The sequence below is a fragment of the Rattus norvegicus genome, chromosome 7 (assembly GCF_036323735.1).
Source record: "Rattus norvegicus strain BN/NHsdMcwi chromosome 7, GRCr8, whole genome shotgun sequence".
Classification (NCBI taxonomy): domain Eukaryota; kingdom Metazoa; phylum Chordata; class Mammalia; order Rodentia; family Muridae; genus Rattus; species Rattus norvegicus.
The window spans coordinates 111,036,428-111,056,920 of NC_086025.1; the positions used below are offsets into that span (position 1 = coordinate 111,036,428).

A 20,493-nucleotide genomic window follows, 5' to 3' on the forward strand; every position below is an offset into this window, starting at 1 on the left:
CACTAGGCTCTCAAGGGCAACTTTAAGAGTACCTACTATGCACTGACCATATTTTAAGCTCTCCATGTCTAGGATTCTGTTTTTCTTACACTAAATCTCAATGGCGATGACACTAAGCCAGGAAGTGGTAACTGACTTGTCTTCCTCACATAACTGGTAGATGTGGTCCTGCTACCTACAGGCATCCTAGTGAAGGCTGTGCCCTCCTCTCCTGTCAGGGTCCTGGTGAAAGATGATCAACTGAAGATATGGCCAAGAGAAGGGGTTGAGTGGGTACTTGGGAGAGATAAGCAGCCATGTTCTAGTATCTGAAGGTGGGAACTGTGTATAGCAACAGGAATAGCTAATGTCAATTGTGAATATGGTACATGGGTATGGACTTTTGTTGAAGGTCAGCTTTGACAGGTCAGGGGAAACTGAGGCAAGGGCATAGAGTTGCTGATTTCTCACTCAGTGGACTTTTCTCAAGAGAATAAAGTTTGATTCAGTGGGACCCAAACTCCCTGTGCCTGGGAAGAAACCCTTTGAACTCTTTGAGGGCTGGCAAGAAAAATAAAAAGGGAGAAAAGAATCCTGTTCATACACACACATACATGCACACACATACAAACACATGCAGACATATGCACATGCACACACATACAGGCACACATTCATGAACGCACACACACACATGCATGCATAAACACAGGCATATACACATACATAATACCAAAAGACACACTCATACATGCAAACACACAAATGCACACACACATGTACACACATACACACATGCAGACACACACATGCACACATATACACACATACACATACACACACATGCACACACATGCAGATACACACAGACAGACAAGTGCACGTACACACACACACACACACACACACACACAGAGTTGTGAAGCTAAACAAGCTCCAACAGTTTATTTTTCTTCCACATCTTATATATCCAAGCAAACTCTTTCAAGCAGCATAAAAATTACAATGTGACTATATTCTATTAATCTTTAAGCAAATGATTACAAAGAAACAGTATATCCCTTTTTCATAAAAAACATTTTACATATCACAGGTGAAGAAAAAGCAAATTATTCCCAACAACCCACAACATTTGTAACTAAGTAACTTTTTATAGCTTAACAAAGTGTAAGCAAGCAAGATCATTTTCTCAGGCCCTTTGTTTTTTCCTGGAAGGCTACAATCTGCAGTTAGAAAGAAACAATTACTTTGTTATTTATCTTAAAAGGCAGTCTTATAAAAATCTTGACAGAGCCACAAATCTAAACATTTATATTAAAAATCAGTCATTTCTATCTTAAATTCTCAGAGTGCATGAATAATCTACTCATCAATTTTTTATTAGATTGCATCAGGAAGTTGAGGGCAAAAATGGGTATAAGAAATCAATCATCACCTTGATCACAAGCCCTGTTACAGCAAGAGTGGCATCTCACAGCAGCCTTTTATTGTTCATGTTCCCTGACCATAAAATATCCCTAACTCAGCTATTAAGAGGGTGCCTTTCTGAACTTCAAACTGTATTCTAGAATTTTTACATCAGAGCCACTAGCAAAAAACATCTTAACCTAATTTCCCCATCTCCAAGTTCTTTGTAAGTGTGGTGGTCACTGCTAATAACCTACATTTCAAAGTTCTTTCCCAGGGTGGCGAGCAAATCATTAATCTGCTCCAGCAGCAATGCTGGAAAAAGGTCAAACCCTATTATTGTGTGCCCATGATCCTGCTCACTGAGGGGCTGCAAGCCCCATTAGACTCTTCACACATCACAGGGATTAGGAAGGACATGGAGACTGGGAAAACAGCAAGAAGTCCTCAGGACGCGTAGTCCTCAGGGCTCTGCTTCTCCAGGGCACACCAATCCTGGTTGTGCTATCAGGTGGCCCATATTCCATGAGTTCTAAGGCCATTTGATGTTTGTGTCTACACACAGCATCCTGCCCTGAGCTGATCAGGCGATCGATGCTTGGATCTGTTTCCTGAGGATCTCACAACTGTTATCCCACTCGAGGCCTCTTTGGGCATGGCATGGCTGTCAGCCTGTACACAGTACCCTCTGAGTGGGTGATGGGACAGCCACTTCCCTTGGCTTTGTATTTATTCTTTCCTTCACCGTCTTCTGGGTGGCAATGGAACGAGGCTGCCACCAGTGATGGAGGAAGAAATGATCAATTCTATGAATCCACCTGCAAAGTTTCCAGGGTTCTTAAGAAAGCTTCTACATTTTGTCCTAGTGTAGCTCTGAAGGAGTCAGAGAGAAAAGAATGGTCACTGTGATGGCCCACTTGGCTGAACTGCAAGGCAGTATGGAGACTAAAAGGGCCTCTCATGTGTTCACGGCTCTGTCCACCACACTCCCTCCCAGTCCTCTGAGCTGCACTGAAGGGGAAGCGGTCACTGAATCAGGCTGTCGTGAACCTGGTTGAGCTCCTGCAGCTTCTGCTCCAGGTCCCGAGCCTGCTGTCGCAGCTCTGCAGCTGACACTGACTTAGCTCCCTCATGCAAATGCTTCGAGTGTTTCACAAGCCTGACCACATCTATCATGAGGAAAACACCTGCAGTGGCTGCACCCATGATCCGGGCTCCTTTGGTCATTGCCAGAGCTGTACCTCCAAAGACTTCCTTCACCTGTCTAGTGGTTTGGGTTGATGTCTTCCCTGCGGTCATGAGAAACTTGGCATTAGTTGCTAGGTGAGGATTGGCTTTGATCAGTTTGATGGCTTGAATGTTATCCTTAAAGTTTATCAAATTTTTGGATATGGAAACAATTCTGGGGCCACTCTGCTCCAAAACTTCTTTCATGCCGTTCATCGTGTCTTTGGTTGGCACCAGCTTGCTGGCTTTAGCTTCAGCAGACACCACGATTACTTTTTCCACAATGATTGTGGAAACACTAGTCACAGTCGCTGCTGCTCCCAGCCCCATGCCAGTGGCTGACAGTGCCAGACTGACTCCTGCTGTCACAGGTGCCAGAGCCAGGCCAAGGATTGTGAGGACTCCAGACACAGCACTGCTGGAGGTGGCCACCACCTGTGAGATGGTGCAGTCCCTGTGCACCTTGTCAACCTTGTCTGCCAGGGCGTGGAGCTTCTTGATGTGATCCTCGAGCTCCTGCCTCACCTGAGGATAAGCCTCCAAGAACCTTTCCTGGTGCCACAGGTCATTTTGGAGTTGGTCTTCATCTTCTGTATCAGTATCAGCTGTATTCCCACCAAGAGCCTCCCTCAAGGTATCTTCCTCTTTTCTGTAACGGGAGAGCTGAGCTGAGTGAGGAAGACAGCTTGTAAAGTAAGATCTGTGCTGTGGAAACCACAGAGCATTCACGCTGAAGCACAGAATGTTACAACTCTATAAGCTCTTCCTTACCATGATGCACATGCTCGACAAGCCATGCCATTCTCAGTTCCTAAGGACCAATGAATTCAAAACCATCTATAATTGACCTTTAATTTTTTATCTTATGTATATGAGTGCTTCTCCTGCATTGTGCCTGTGTACCATATTCACCCATGGGGCCCATGGAGGACAGAGGAGGGAAGGCATCGGATTCCTAGGACTGGAGTTCCAACAGTTCTGAGCCATTGTGAGGGGGCTGGGCGATGACTGACTCAGTCATCTGGAAGAGCAGGCTGTGCTCCTCATCGCTGAGCTGCCTCTCTAGGGTGCCCTCCAGCACACCCTGCTATTGCTAGACATTTAATAAAGGAGCCTTCCGGGGTTGGGGATTTAGCTCAGTGGTAGAGCGCTTGCCTAGGAAGCGCAAGGCCCTGGGTTTGGTCCCCAGCTCCAAAAAAAAGAACCAAAAAAAAAAATAAATAAATAAAGGAGCCTTCCCCTCAATGTCAGTGTCATCACTACCAAAGTACTTCTCCCTAGGAACTCTAAATGAAGAGAGGTGAGGTTGGAAAAAAGAAATAACCCCATATTTTGAAGAACATTAGTGTTTGCTGTAGAGGGCACTCTCCTAGGAACAGCCATCTCTTGGTCTGACCTGGGACATTACCTGTCTGCCCTACATTGTCCTGCTGGCCAGGAGCGTCCATGTTTGTCTGGACCCTTGCGCTGCAAGCCTCTGCAAGTTGCACATCCCTAATAGAGATAGGGCATTCTTTGAAGCCTGAGGTCTTTTTTGGCCTGCAGTGGTGTGTACTCCTGAGCTGGTGGAGATGCTCACAGCTAAGATCCATCCACTCAAAACCCAGCACTGAGTGAAGGTAAAGAAACACAAGTGGACCCTCCATTCACATGTGGGGAATCCCCATTCACATGTGGCCCCATTCCCAAGGCATCTCAGTGCTTCAGAAGGAGGTAAAATTGGGGTTGGGGATTTAGCTCAGTGGTAGAGCGCTTGCCTAGCAAGCACAAGGCCCTGGGTTCAGTCCCCAGCTCCGAAAAAGAAAAGAAAAAAAAAAAAAAGAAGGAGGTAAAATTGAGAAGTCAGAACAGGTAGGTTTCCAAGCACTTCCATGAAGAATTCTCAGCCTGAGAAAGGCAAAGTAAGATGGGGATTTTGCTGTCACTCTGACCCAGAGGAAGGAGACACTGAAGGCAAGGACTTCCAGGAGGAAGGGAGACCTCAGTCACTCATGGGGACAGTGTATTTGGTGAAGGCCCAGCCCCAATGCCAGACAGGCAGATTTCTCTTCCTCAAGACAATTAAACACCACCACTCTGAAAATAGACCTTGTGAGACCAGATAACAAGGTCAAGGCAAATTCTACAGACAATTCAAAGAACTTAAAAAGGGACCAACAGGGTTGGGGATTTAGCTCAGTGGCAGAGCGCTTGCCTAGGAAGCGCAAGGCCCTGGGTTCGGTCCCCAGCTCCGAAAAAAAGAACCAAAAAAAAAAAAAAAAGGGACCAACAACAAATATTTTGGCAAATTTCTATAGAGGATCAAAGGTCCAAGCTTAGAGTATTGGTAAACAACATTGCAACTGAAGAAATGGTTGATACCGGATCCAGTGTCACCACTATTCCTAAAATCTTGGCCTTCAGATTGGCCACTTCAAGAAGTAGGCATCCAGTTTCAAGGAGTTGGGACTTTATTCCAAAGAAAGCAAAGAATTAGATGACTTAAATGTACAGGGCCTGAGGGTTCTATAGGAAAATTAAGGCCATACATTGTTACTTGGAATTTTAAAAACACTCTTGCTCCTTTATCCAGAGCCAGGCTCTTGGCTTAGTTCCCAGATCATGACCAGAGCCAGCCCGAGCTCCCAGTGTAGCTCTGCCAATGGCCAGTTGGTCATTTTTCCCTGGAACTGTGATCGTTCCCCAATCCCATCCCCTCACAGCTCGCTTTTCCAAGCTGCCCACAACCACCCTGGCTGCCCACTTTCTCCTCCTGCCCTTCTTAGTGTAGCGAATGGAAAGTACTAGACAGTTTCGTTGTTTTAGAACTAGCCAGATAACCCAATGGCTGGTCAAAAAGTTTCCCGCTCTAATCTTATCAACTAGCTCCCTCCTTCTTCCCCGGTTCCTGCTTGAGGCAGGGGCTACACACTCTAGGGGGTCTCAGGACCTATATGTTTGCTGCTTTGTCCTTGCTCCAAACCTGGTCCGTCAACTTTTTTCTGTGTCCCTTAGTCCCACCTTTTCCCCTTCACCCAGCAGTTAGCTTCCACCTCCTTTTCTGACACAGTCAAGAACCAATTAAGGAATCGACACCTCCCTATACACTATGTGGCTGATACAGCCATAAACTTATGGGGAAGAGATCTGTTGCAACAGTGGAAAACACAAATTAATATCCCTTCAGTTTCACAGGCTGGCCAGAAAACCGGTCAGGCACCTAATTAAAAAAAAAAATCAAAATGTTGAGCAATGTTTCCAAAGGCAGTTACAGACTGTCCAGTCTGTCCATAAGCAAGAGGCAGCAGGGGCTGACAAGTCAGCTTTACACCGGGAGCTCCTGTTAAAACACCAACAGCCTTACTGCTAAGGTGGGTGACTGAACAACCCAGTTGGGTTGACCAATGGTCTATGACAAAAGAAAAACTTCAGGCGCTAGTCCAGGAGCAGCTGGAGGCTCGGCATATAGAGGAGTCCACCAGACCTTGGAATTCTCTGGTATTTGTCATTAAAAAAAAAATCTGGCAAATGGAGGATGTTGACAGATCTCAGAGCCATTAATATGATTATTCAGCCAATGGGTTCCCTGCAGCCTGGAATCCCATTGCCTTCCATTGTTGCCTAAGGAATGGCCTATCATAGTGATTGATCTAAAAGATTGTGTTTTTTTCCCACCAATTCCTGTACATGGACATGATAAGGACAGGTTTGCTTTCTCAGTACACCCAATAAAAAGACTGGAAGGACCTGCCCCAAGAATGTTTAATAGCCCTACCAATATTTTGTACAACAGCCATTGGAGATATTTCCCAAACAACTTCCTTAATCCATTATTTACCATTATATGGATGATATCTTATTGGCTCATTCAGATATAAGTTTCCTGGAAAGAATGCTTGATGAAGTAAAAAAAAAAAAGTACAAAAACAAAAAACCCCCTGCCTTGCTGAGGATTGTAAATCACTCCTGAAAAATACAAAGAAGGGATTAATTATCTTGGATATCGAATTTGCCTACAAAAGGTTAGGCCATAAAAGGTACAAATCAGAAGAAACCAACTGAGGACTCAATGACTTTCAGAAGCCACTAGGAGATATTAACTGGCTGTGGCCCTCAGCTGGCTCAGCTACTCAAGAACTAAGCAGTTTACTTCAAAGGAGCACTTGTCACGGACTCAGGTGACATCATGGGAAGCTTTTGCCCATTTTTACTGGTTAGAAAAGGGCGAGAGCCTGTGATTGGGCAGGGGAAGTAAAAGGTCTAGAGGAGAGAGGAAGAGGAAGAGAGGTTGGAGCAGAATCACATGGGGGGGTGGGAGAAATTGCAAGTAGCAAGGGTGTCTTAGCTGGGGGGTAGGCTGGTGTGCTGATGGAGATGCTCAATCTAGGCTAACAGCTTGTAAATATAGTAAGTGGAGAGTGTGTTTTTATACGGGTTTATTGGGAGTAAAAATTACCGCAGCACTCCTGCTGTCATCCACTCTAGTCATAATGGTGAGTTCCAGGCAAAGAAAGGCACTGTTATTTTCCTTCATTCAGAATGTATGGTTTTCTTGCAGAAAAAGTGAGTTCAGGTCCTGGCACCTACACCTGGTAGCTCAGCTGTAGGGGATCTGGTGTCCTCTCTGGGCCTTGATGTACTATGAACTTGATTGTATTATGGTTCAGGGAGCGCGCACGTGCCCTCACTTAATTTCAATACTGTGGGTCCTTAAATTCTCCATCTCCAAATACAGTCACTAGGGATAGGGCTTTTCCAATGAGTTTAGGGACACAACTCAGTCACTAACACAGGTGACATCATTAAAAGTGGTCCAGTGGCAGGTGCTCAGACACATACTTAACCAGTTTGTCCCTGATCCATTTAAACTCTTATGCACTGTCTTCTAACCCTGTTCTTTTCTCTTCCCATGTAGAGAGAAAAAGGCCTCACTGAGTCTTTGCCTGAGTACCTCTCTTTCTTGTCCAGAAGGTCACTTTCTTTGGAGTTCATCTTCTTCTTCTTCTTCATCAGGATCTGCAAAGTTCTCAACAAGAGCTTCCCACCAGGCATCTTCCTCTTCCCTGTAATAGGGGAGACTGACTGATATAGGAAGACTGCTTGTAACATAAACTCAGCCACATGCAAAACACACGCACACACTCACATGCACACAAACATACTAAAAAACTTTGAAAAGCTAACTTTTGATGAACACCTACTGCGTGCAGGCTGCCTACTGTGTGCTGGCCATATGCTGGACTCCCCACATGTGTTATCTTATTATTCTCACAGTGCCAGTCAATGGTGACCAAATAAAGAAGAAGGTAATAAACTAACTTCCCATGGTCACAGGAACGGCAATGGCAGGAATAATTTTGTTCCCTGTGGCTGCTGCCATCTCCCCTCAACCAGAGGCTCTCCCTGGTAGAGAACATGGAGAGGGGAATATTTGCTGAGAAGAGACACCCTGAACCCTGAGTACTTGGTCTGTCTGGGAAGAGTATTCCTGCCTAGAAAAAGCCAACCAGGCCTGAACTCTGCTACTGCAGGCGTCCCTCAGGGAGGTGACCTGGACAAACCAACTCCTGCCACAAAATGTTTCCAGGATTCCTCTTCAGTCAGCAGGAGCTGCAGGTTCTCTAGGCTCCTCGTATCCAGGAGGCAGAAAAACAGAGTCTCAAGGAAGCATTTCTCCTCTAGATGGGAAGGAAATGTATATGGTTAGAGGACTATGCACAAGAGTTTGAATGAGTAAGGGACAAGCTGTGTAAATGCTTTTAATCCAGCACTTGGGAGGCTGAGGCAGGGAAATCTCTGTGAGTTCGAGGCCAGGCTTCTCATCAGAGTGAGTTCCAGGATGGCTTGGGTTGGAGCAGGATGTACTGCTTCCCCGAGGACTGTGCCCCAGGCTCGAATGAGAGTAAGCCACCATGAAAGTGATGAAATAGAGTCGACTCTAATGTCTCTTTTTCCCTTCCTCCCTCCCTTCCTGCCTCCTTCCCTCCCTGCCTCCTTCCCTCCCTGCCTCCCTTTCTCCCTCCCTTCCTCTGTCTCTGTCTCCTTTTCTGGCTTCCATTTTTCAGGCTGGGTATGGAAGAGGTGACTCCTGGGAATTTACTCAAGACAAAGTGAGGAAGGGGAGTTGCTCTGACCTAGGACTAGGAAACTCTCTCGGCTCCCTTTGGGGTTTGTGGTGGTTTGAATATGCTCGGCCCAGGGAGTGACACTATTTAGGAGGTGTGGCCTTGTTAGAGGAAGTGTGTCACTGTGGTGTGGGTTTTAAGACCCTCTTCCTAGCCTCGAGGAAGCCAGTCTTCTCCTAGCAGCCTTCAGATGAAGGTGTAGTACTTTCAGCTCCTCCTGCGCCATGACTGGCCTGGACGCTGCCATGCTTTGATGATAATGGACTGAAATTCTGAACCTGTAAGCCAGCCCCAATTAAATGTTGTCCTAATAAGAGTTGCCTTGGTCAGGGTGTCTGCTCACAGCAGTAAAATCCTAAGACAGGTCTCTCATCTGTATCTTTGATTCCCCAGCAGGAGTTCAGCGCAGAGGCTCTGGCACTCACAGGCTGTGTAGAACAAGACTGCTTACCTGGAGTGCCCAATATGGCTGCTAGGTCTAGGAGTCAGGCAGAGGACTTGACAGGTGTTCCTTCAGCTCACCAGGGTCCAGGCTACAGGAGGAAAAGGTACCCTGTGAGATAGAATGGGGACGGCTTAGTGATCAGGGATCTGGGACGCACAGTTCTTTCAACAGTGACTGCCAAGGACCAAAGAACTTGACCCACAGTTTTTTTGTTTCCCTGGGCTCTGTCACTGCTATTTAATGACGTTGGTCTTGTGATCCCAGCCCTGCTGCTCTCTCCCCAGCAAGGCAGAGGAATACTGTCCTATTGGGGACTGCTGTTCTGTTGGGGACACTGGAGAAGGCATCAGGTGAGAACACAGCCGTGGAGAAAGGACTGACTCTCAGAAAGAGATGGGGAGGAATGTTCTGGTGGCCTCTGCAGGCGGAAACTGTGTTTATTACACAGTTACTTTGAATTTGTTACATTGTTACTTTGAATACTTACTCTCTCAGTCACTGTTGCATTGTTGGGAAGAGACACCATGGCCAAGGCAGGGCATATACAGAAAGCATTTAACTGAGGCTTGCTTACAGTTACAGAGGTTTAGCCCATTTATGGTCATGGTGGGGAGCATGGGGTCAGACAGGGTGTTAGGGAAGTTGAGGTTGTATATCCAGATCCACAGGCAGCAGGAAGAGAGAGAAAAGCTCAAAGTCCACCTCTAGTGACACACTCCAACAAGACCACATGCCCTAATTCCTCCCAAGTATCACCACACCCTAACGACCAAGCATCCAATATATTAGCCTGTGGTGGTCTTTCCTAGCCAAGCCACAACCCTTACTCTCCATGATGCTCTTGACTCCTTACTCATACATAATGAAGTCCTTACACACAATGGATGTGACTTTTCAGTATTGATAGAGTGAGGCCTTGAATCTGGGACTTTCTAATCCACATCCACTTTCTGATGAGCAAACTCCACCATTTAAAAACACACTGCACTCCCTCCTGTTCATATTACATGTGTGCATTGTAGCATGCCTATGTTATAAATGGTTCTTCTGTATCCACAGCACTGCCTTGTACCAAGTATCAGGTCCTCAGTTTAGCAAATTCACTGGGGTCCTCTGTGGCTTCCAAGGACCACACCCTCCTTGCTTCCATGATATCCTTGTCCCATCAGGCCCTGGAGTCCTGCCTGGTCCCTGCCCTGCAGTGTGCTACTGTCGACTCCTGCTCTTCTCTGTGACTCTTGGACCTCATGATTTTCCTAATCACATGCAAATACTAATGCAGAGAATGTTCTCATTCCTGTCAGTGCCTGCATTTGAGGTTATTTCATACGATGTTTGTCTAAGTGGATAACTGGGTTAAAGGGCATTCACATCTAAACAAAGGCCGTGTGTGAGGGGGTTCATTCCTTCATTCTCACCAGAAGAGTGTGTGTGTGTGTGTGTGTGTGTGTGTGTGTGTGTGTGTGTGTGTGTGTGACTTCATAGACCAACAGAAACTGTACTGAGATTCCCCTGGAAACAGAGGAAGGAAAGAAACCGTGTTTAGCAGTGTAGGGAAGGCAGCAGCTCTGCCTGCTGGGACCTGGCTAAATTGACAGTGAATGTTCTTGTTGCTATGGTGAGAGCTGGTGACAATGGCAGCTCTCCCTCAGGACTGCTCTCCCACCTAGTCACTGAAGCATTTGTTCTCAGTGCGAGCTACTCTTGTTCCTGTTCACAGGTGAGGAAAACAGACCTGAAGTGACTCATCCAGGGTCACACATTTAGAAAGGGGTGAAGACTGCCTCACATGCAGCCTCTGAGACACAAGACCTTGCTTGCTTTGACTCCCAGGCTGCCAAGGGAACCAGGGAAGCCCCGATCAGCAGCTTGAACTAATACTTGGAAGTGTAAACTGTAGAAAGAAAGCTGAATAAGCCACAGTGGGAGGAGAGGCTGTCTAGAGAACAGAAAGATGGCAGACAGCCTGGAGGAATGGCCTGTTAGGTGGAGTCTCTAACAGGGAGGCAGAGAGGACAGCAAGGGAGGTTCACCATCCCGGTGCCCTGCCGGGTATTCATAGCAACTTAAGAGTGGAGGAGAAAAATCAAAGAGCTCACGATTGAACTAAAATGCTTCAGAAATGATATCTGTCCTCTGGTGTCCATTTAGTCTTTCTACTTAGGAGCGACATGAATGGGCAGTGTAGGGTCTCAGAAAGGAGAAACACTCAGAGGAGGAGTCCCTGAGATATGCTGAGATGGCTCTAGTAGAATCAGGGAACTTGAAAAGAGGCTGTGATTTACACACACACACACACACACACATACACACACACACACACACACACACACACACACCACTCAAGCTGGCGGGTGGTGTAGGTGGTGCACTAGGCAGGCAGACGCAGACAGATCTCTGAGTCTATAATGCAAAAGCCACTGCTGTCCCCTCTATAGATTGGTCATATACCTTTATGTTACTTAGTATGGGTGTGTCTCAGTAATTATGCACTCTCCTAGTATGGACAATATGATATGGAAACACACACACACACACACACACACACACACACACACACGGGGGGGGGGTATTGAGAAGAGTGAGTGGGGCTGGAAAGAAGGCTCAGTCAATACAGAGCACAAGGACCTGCATTTGGATTACCTGCAGGCATGTAAAAAGCCAGGCACAGTGGCACATGCTAAGGAAACAGGAAGAGGAGGGTCCTTGGAGGCAGTTGGCCAGGCAGTTTAGTAAAAGCAGGAAGTTCCAGGTCAATGAGAGATCCTGTCTCAAAAAATAATTGGAGTGTAATTGATGAAACATCTTACACTTTTCTCTGGGTTTTACATGTATATACCACACACACACACACACACACACACACACACACACACACACACGCATACACACACACACAAGCACACATATGCATTACACTTACACTTTTCTCTGGGTTTTACATGTATACATCACACACGCGCACACACAGACACACACACACAGACACACACCTTCTCTCAGTGTAACCCTTGGTCTTTCTGTGTACAGTGAACCTTCCTGCTGGTCACTCACATGTGAGCCCCTCTAATGAGTGCCTCCCAGATAAGAAGTGTAGGTGAGTCCTGTCCTGCCTGCTCCTGACCAGCTGAAAGCCCAGGCTGGAACTTCCCTTCCCGGGTTCTCTAAATGGGGCAGAGGGAGCTTTTCAGCAAACCCTCACCTCTTCAGTGGCTGCTTGGCACCTTCCCTGGGCAAGGAGCCCAGGGCTCAGGACTGCAGGCTCCTCCCTTGAATCTCTAAATTTCTACCTTTCATCCAGTACCCCCTCCTACTGATGTGTCCTCCACTTTCACCATGCCCAACCCAGCTCTCACCAGAAACACCTTCCAGTGCTCCAGGTCAGTGCTCCAGGCATCCCTGAAACACAGCCCCCATCCCAAGAGAGGCCCCACAAGCCACCTGCTCCCAGCTGGCTTCTCCAGTCTAGCTCAGGAAGTCAGTGTAGTCTGAATCATCTGAGCCTTGGGCCATGCAGAAAAGCAAACCCCACAGAATTGCTCAGCTAGGAGGAAAGGTTGAAGGGGCTATGCCCTCCAACTGCTGGCTTCGTCAGTTTTCTGAGTGTTTCTAGTAATTTCTGTGCCTGTCTGTCTCGGTTTCTTCCATTGTTCCCCTCTCTTGCTCCCTCAACCCCATTGTTTCATATAGCCCAGGCTGGCCTCAAACTCACTATGTAGCTGTGATAGTTTGAATATGCTTGGCCCAGGGAATGGCACTATAGAAGGTGTGGCCCTGTTGGAATAGGTGTGTCACTGTGGACATGGACTTAGACCCTCATCCTAGATGCCTGGAAGCTAGTATTCCACTAGCAGCTCCTCCTGCACCATGCCTGCCAGGACACTGCCGTGCTCTTGCCTTGACAATACTGGACTGAACCTCTGAACCTGTAAGCCAGCTCCAATGAAATGTTTGCCTTTATAAGACTTGCCTTGGTCATGGTGTCTCTTCACAGCAGTAAAACCTTAACTAAGAAGTCTAGGAGAACCTTGGACTTCTAACCTTAGGCCTGCAACTCCCAGTTAGGATCACAGGTATGTGACTTCCAGCCCCTGCCTTACTCAAGTCTTTCCATTCTCACAGGACATCAAAAGGAGAGAGAAAAGAGAACATCTTAAAAAACAGCTGCGTCCCCTCTCAGGTTCCCTAGTCATATATCAGGCAGTCTGGCACTTAGTTCAACCCCTGGGTGGGCCCTTCTGAAGGGTTTCCTGCCCTTCTTTTGCTTAGGGCTGAAGGAAGGAAAATGAAACTAAATTCTATCCGGGTGCAAATTCATCTCTTGGCTGCTGAAGTTGTGACCTGGGCCAGCGCCTATATCACATGCTTAACGTGGGGCAAGAGTTCTTCCCTTTTAGAGTGGCTGTGAGCATGGGAAGAATTATCTACTTATGAAATAATCTTTCCCAGCTGAGGTGGATGGGACACAGGGGTTCTTAGCAGTATGTACTGTCCCCAGGTGTGTCGCAACCAGAAGCTCTGGGCTGATACTCTCAGCTCATAAAGGCACGTGAGAGTCACCCCTGCTGAGCAGCTGAGGACCCAGAGGACATCCCGGACAAGCCACCCCTTGGGACCACCCTCAGTCTAGCCCTCTTCTCAAACCCACCCAGAGGAGCTACCTCACACCCTTCTCATCTGCCACTGTTGGATGCACCTCTGTGGTCTCAGCGGCACTGATTGTGGGACTCTCTGGATCACTCTCTTGCTCTGCCCGTCCCCTTGCCTGGCTTCTGGGTGCATGGTCTATGACTCAACATTCAGTCACAAATGTGCATGGTGCAAATAACAGTTTCCAGAGGGAATCCCCAACTGAACCTTCCAAGACGCTCCTTAGCTCATCAGAACTTCGATGACGGTGGAGAGGACAGAATGTCAAGAGCCTAAGCCCATTTGTCTCTGACCATCTTTAGTGCCCCGAGTAGCCATTTTTCACCACCTCTGTAACATCCCTTGAGTAACGGATATAAAACGTTCAGGTGTAATAACTTAGATCACTAACCTTCACCAACTGTTAGTTTAAGACATCCTCAGACGGCATCTACGGCCTGTGACAGAGATTTTTCTGTTTTTCTGTTCTCTCTCTCTCTCTCTCTCTCTCTCTCTCTCTCTCTCTCTCTCTCCTCTCATTGGTTAAGTTTTTCTGTATTCTCTCTCTCTCTGATTGGTTAAGTATGCTGATTATGATGTTCTGCGTCCTCTTCCTATGAAAGCTTCCTGAAATGGTGACTGTGTTGAAAGAAGGACTTTGGGGTAACCCAAACCTGTGTTCCTGGGCCTTGGCACCTCCCGTTTGGCTTCAGAATGAACTACGTCTTACCCCCTTTGAGGTGAAAGCTGGACTTCTGTGTTGACATGGTAGGTAACAAGCAGCTGCCTCCCTCCTCTGGCCCAGGCTTGGACTTGCTGTCCATTTCAGTGCTTCTTTGTCCCAGCTCATCTCAGTAAAGGATCGGGACCCATGGTCAAAACTGTAAACTCTGGGCTCTGGTCCAAAACCACCAGGCTGACTGCTGCTCCCCACCTCCCCCTCATCTCCTCTATTCTATGTGAGGCATTATTTGTTAAGGTGTGAGGCCAGTCAAGGCATCCATTTTCCTAGACTTAACTCCGTCCTGTTCTGACAAGCGCCAACAGACCTGTGTGGAACTGTAACATGTTCTCTATTGGCAAAAGTTTACTACATTTATGGTTTATGCTAATGCTAAAAGATCTGATTAAATCTTTAACTCTATGGCTCAAACTGGGCGGGGATAAAGCTGTGAAATCTTAATGTTATTAAAGCTGCGTTAACATTGTAAACCGTTGAACATAATTAAGACATGAAAGTTAATATGTCACCTTACAAATAATCTAAATCTTTAACGGGCTCCAAGCTAGACTTATAATCATGATTAATTACAGAAATAGGCATTTATTTAACTGTCCACGTGTTTCTTTTCAAGCTTAAACCTGAAATGATGTAGACTTAATACATACTTAAGTCTTCAAACTCCTCAGAGATCTGCCGAATACAGCATTTAAAATGTTCACAAAACACCCCCCACAACAAGCAGACAAGCGTCCTAAAAAGAGAACTTTAGGGGCTGGGGATTTAGCTCAGTGGTATAGCGCTTACCTAGGAAGCGCAAGGCCCTGGGTTCAGTCCCCAGCTCCGAAAAAAAGAACCAAAAAAAAAAAAAAAAAAAAAAGAAAAAAGAGAGAGAGAGAGAGAACTTTAAGGTCTCCAAAGAGAAGAGATGGGACACTACACCAACAACTCTACCTGGACTGTGGTGATGCTAACCACTGGACAAACAGCCCGTGCCTCACCTGCCGAGAGGAACCTGAACAAACTACAGACACTTTGGGTTCACTGTCGGTCTCTGCCTCGTCAGATTAAGTACAGTTTTCCCAAGTTCCTCCTCTATAGGAAAAATTGCTCAGAGCTGGGTGTGATAGCTGAGGGCCTACAGCTCTGTGGGACATCTGAAGATGAAATGCGGTTCTTCTCTGACAATGCAAGACCGGCTGCTTCTGTAATGAACCATGGGAGCCCCAACCACCGACTAAGTGAGGCCCTGCCATTTTAATTGGTACAATTAATTGGTGCCATTTAAATTATGCTTCCTACTCAAATTAACCCTTCACAGATCTCTGAGGCCACTGACGACCAACTGTGGCTTTAACAACCGCACACAGCTGCCTTGTAAGTCAGTCTCTTATGAACAGTTCGCCTTGCCAACTGGTTTCATCTCGAGGAAGTTCCTGCAGGTCTAATAAAGTATTAAAGGTCTATAACGACTGATCTGAAAATAATTCAAGACCAGTCTAAAAGTCTCTCTCGGTTCCTATGGGGTCGGCTCCCCTTCTCTCAAAGCACATCAAAGACCCTCCACCTACATCTCCAACCCCAGTCCCCCTACCCTCAGCCAGCCTCCGAGGCCTCACATCCATCATTCACTTCCTTTTATACAAATGGTTTCTACCTCTCAGCTCCTCTCCCTTATTAACAGTCAGAATCCACTGGAATCTCGTCCTTGGTCCAGGGCCTTTCCTCCATTGCTGCTGCTCCTCCACACCCAGCAGTCTCTAACCCTTAGGCTATCCTCTCCATTATCCCTGACAACACCACTCACTTCCAGTTCCAAATCTTAAAGACGATTTCCTCTCCATACTCTTGGGTGTCACTCCCAAGCCTTTTGTCTTTACATAGATGGATCCTGACACTAAAGTCCCGACACTGACCAGGGCTGTCCCCCCACTTCAGTGTGTAGATGCCCTCCTCCTTTGCAGGCTTTCCCTCTTTACTAGCCAATCTGATCCTGCCTCGTTCCTAAATTTCCTCAGTTCCATAAGTCACCAGGTCTCTCCTTCCAAAGCTCAGCTTTCCCCAAGTCACCGATCTAGGATTCTCTCTCATGCCAACCCTTAAGCCCATCTCACTCCTGACCGCTGCCCTCATGGCCAACAATGGTCAGCAGCAGCTGTGAATGGAAGTCCAAAGATCTAGCAGTTGCTCTGTTCCACAAGGTAAGCAGGCAAAGGAGAGAATCTTCCTTTTCCCAATGTCCTTATGTAGGTCTCCAGCAGAAGGAGTGGCCCAGATTAAAGGTGTGCACCACCATGTCTGGATCTGGGACTTGCTTTGTCCCAGGTGACCTTGAACTCAGAGATCTCCTTGCCTTAGTCTCCTGGGATTCATAGCCACTTTGCCTCCAGATCACCACACCAAGATCCAGGTCAGAAACTTGTATCTCCCAGCCTCAAGATCAGGATCACAGGTGAGCCCTCCAATTCTGGATTGTATTTCATTCTAGATAGAGTCAGGTTGACAACCAGGAATGGCCGCTACACTGCAGTCTCTACACTTACCTCTTTGCCTCGGTGTTCCTCAGATCCCCTACATTCCATCGAAAACTCTTTTTTTATTGGAATTTTTTATTTATATTTCAAATGTCATCCCCCTTTCCTGTTTCCCCTCCAAAAACCTATCTCCTTATGCTTCTATGAGGGTGCTCCATCACCCACCAACACACTCCCTCCCTCCTCTCTGACATTCCCCTACATGGGGGCATCGAGCCTTGACAAGACCAAGGGCCTCTCCTCCTACTGATGCCTGACAAAGCCATCCTCTGCTACCTATGAAGTTGGAGCCATAGGCCCATCCCCGTGTTCTCTTGGAATGGTGGTTTAGCCCATGGGAGGTCTGGGTAGTCTGGTTGGCTGATATTGTTGTTCTTCTTATGGGGTTGCAAACCCCTTCACTCCTTCCGTCCTTTCTTTATCTCCTCCACCCGGGACCCTGGTCTCAGTTCAATGGTTGGCCGCAAGCATCTGCCTCTGTATTTATCAAACTCTGGCAGAGCCTCTCAGGAGACAGCTATATCAGACTTCTGTCAGCAGAGAGTTCTTGGCATCAGCAATAGTGTCTGGGTTTGGTGGCTGTATATGGGCTGGATCCCCAGGTGGGGCAGTCTCTGGATGGCCTTTCCTCCAGTCTCTGCTCCACAGCTTGTCTCCATATTTCCTCCCTTGAGTATTTTGTTCCCCCTTCTAAGAAGGACTGAAGCATCCTCACTTTTGTCTTCCTGGTTCTTGAGCTTCATGGGGTCTGTGGATTATATCTTGAGTATTCTGAGCTTTTGGGTTAATATCCACTTCTCAGTGAGTGCATGCCATGTGTGACTTTTGTGACTGGGATACCTCACTCAGGATGATATTTTCTAGTTCTATCCATTTGCCTATGAATTTCATGAAGTCATTGTTTTTAATAGCTGAGTAGTACTCCATTGTGTAGATGTACCACATTTTCTGTATCCATTTCTCTGTTGAAGGACATCTGGGTTCTTTCCAGATTCTGGCTATTATAAATAAGGCTGCTATGAACATAATGGAGCATGTGTCTTTGTTATATGTTGGAGCATCTTTTGGGTATATGCCCGAGAGTGGTATAGATGCGTCCTCAGGTAGTTCAATGTCCAATTTTCTGAGGAACCTCCAGACTGATTTCCAGAATGGTTGTACCAGTCTGCAATCCCACCAACAATGGAGGAGTGTTCCTCTTTCTCCACATCCTCGCCAGCATCTGCTGTCACCTGAGTTTTTGATCTTAGTCATTCTGACTGGTGTGAGGTGGAATCTCAGAGTTGTTTTGATTTGTATTTCCCTGATGACTAAGGATGTCGAACATCTCTTTAGGTGCTTCTCAGCCATTCAATATTCCTCAGTTGAGAATTCTTTATTTAGCTCTGTATCCCATTTTTGATAGGGTTATTTGATTCTCTGGAGTCTAACTTCCTGAGACATCTAAAACTCTTAAAGGCCTTCCACCCCACCCTCTCCTACCCAAGAGGGTCCTCTAGCTGCTTCTGCCTACACTTTCATACAATGGCAGCTCCTTCCTGTCAGAGCCCACATAAGACAGACTCCTCCATTATCAGTAAAGTCACATGGACGGACAGACGGGCAGAACAGCTCTTCCAGCTGCCCTTTCATCCTCTAGGACTCACCCCACTTCCTTCCAGATTCTGCATTCCATGACCCAGGTAACAACACACCTAGGCTCTCACTTCAGCACAGGATCCTCTCATAGCTTCTGCTCTGCGTGTTCACCCTCACCCCCTCTCTGTTCCTTCAAGGTCACCTGGGGCCCACAATCTCCTCTCTCTTCTATCACCTCTACTTCCCTCACTTCCCTAAATTCATTAACTGTTCTCAGACATCAAACACTATGAATAAACCCCCCATTCCTTCTTCTTTTCTTTTCTTTTCTTTTTTTTTTTTTTCGGAGCTGGGGACCGAACCCAGGGCCTTGCGCTTGCTAGGCAAACGCTTTACCACTGAGCTAAATCCCCAGCCCTCCCCCATTCCTAATAACTAAACCCAAACCATTATCTCCGACACACACAAACGCACACACTCTCTCTCTCTCTCTCTCTCTCTCTCTCTCTCTCTCTCTCCTTCTACTCCCTTTTAACCCCCTTTCCCATGCTTTCCCATGTCCCCAAACGAACTCTATACAATATCTGACCTATGGCTGGTACCTCAGGGAGAAGGGATGCCTCAGCATGGGCCTACTGAAGCACCCTTCCTACCTCACCATACTTGGCTCTATAAAACTGTCCTTGCCTCTTTTTATAAAATACAACACCATGGGGGTATGCAGTTAGGAAAGCTTAATTCCCCAACTTACCAGGAATCTTCGGCAGGTAGTACTCAGCTGTGTGGGTCCAGGGATCATCTGTGCATCCAAGTCATAACCAAACGCCATTTGCTGCTTATACACCCAAAGCACAAAGCGAAAGAGAAAGCCCTACTTACAACAAAGTCACCACCAAAACAGCACAGGAAACTTGCAGCATGCTGAATGCTATAGCTTCACCCAACACTTCCTGTTGACCCACTCAAAGGAGTGACTTTTGGCCTGTCATTCTAAGTTCTCCGTGGCTGAGTCCATTTCAAGTAAGGGTCTCTGTAGTCTGTAGGAGTCCTTCTACAGACTAGAGGACCCTCCTCAGAACACTTCCTGTACCTCCTGGGCTCTGTTCAGGTCCTCTTTCTGCACCTGAGGCCTCAGGACCACCTCGACTTCCTGGGTCCTGTTGATGTTGATCATGGCCGGGCACAGTGTCAGGACACCTGCTTTCCCGGGTTCTCCTACCAGGACCTCTGAAACTGGAACACTAACTATCACATCCTCTCAGTGTAATAGGCTCCTAGAACTTAGTAGGCCCTCAGATCTAAGCACAACTGACTCCATGATGGAAATACCATCCAGGCTGTAAACCGCAGTGCACAGACAGCACCACATAAACCAATGAAAACGAAGACCTAGTCCATCAAAGTCCATAGGTCTTGGGAAATGTCTAAGTGTACTGACCTTGCTCTTTTGGTTTTACAGTTCCATTTCTGGCTAACTGTTCTTGTTAATAGAAGCGTGACAACCTAGGATATGGTTTTTGTGCTTAACAGCTCAGCCTAAGAAAAAAAGTGTGAAGCTCCACTGAGATTCTGAACCCTGCTGTTATTGCTGGCTGGCAAATACATACTGTCTATTGTCTCTACCCCATGTCTCAGTAGTTTCTCTAGTAGATATCCTGTAATATTTCTGCAAGTCCCACAGGTATTCCCAGATCAGGGAAGAGTGTACTGTCCAAGGATCCCCTAGGTTGTGTGACTGAGATGTTTCAGGTCCCTTTGATTAACCTCTACCTAATAGTTCAGAAGAGTCTGACACTTCCACCCCCAAAGGAACCAATTAGAAAGTCATCTCGTCTGTCACTTCTAGAGGTAAGTCTGGTCAAGGCACCT

General features: G+C 46.8%; 1 pseudogene across 1 annotated transcript; it reads right to left on the minus strand.

Annotated features, from left to right (window-relative positions):
- Nucleotides 1–899: 899 nt before the first annotated feature.
- On the minus strand, nt 900–19,798 carry Apol3-ps1 (apolipoprotein L3, pseudogene 1; annotated as a pseudogene). Its single transcript, XR_005487611.1, has 7 exons — nt 19,715–19,798; nt 19,376–19,456; nt 16,634–16,667; nt 9,169–9,195; nt 8,144–8,270; nt 7,544–7,655; nt 900–3,262 (listed from the first exon to the last, which is right to left on the minus strand). The product of XR_005487611.1 is annotated as an apolipoprotein L3, pseudogene 1 (transcript).
- Between the last annotated feature and the right edge of the window lie 695 nt (nt 19,799–20,493).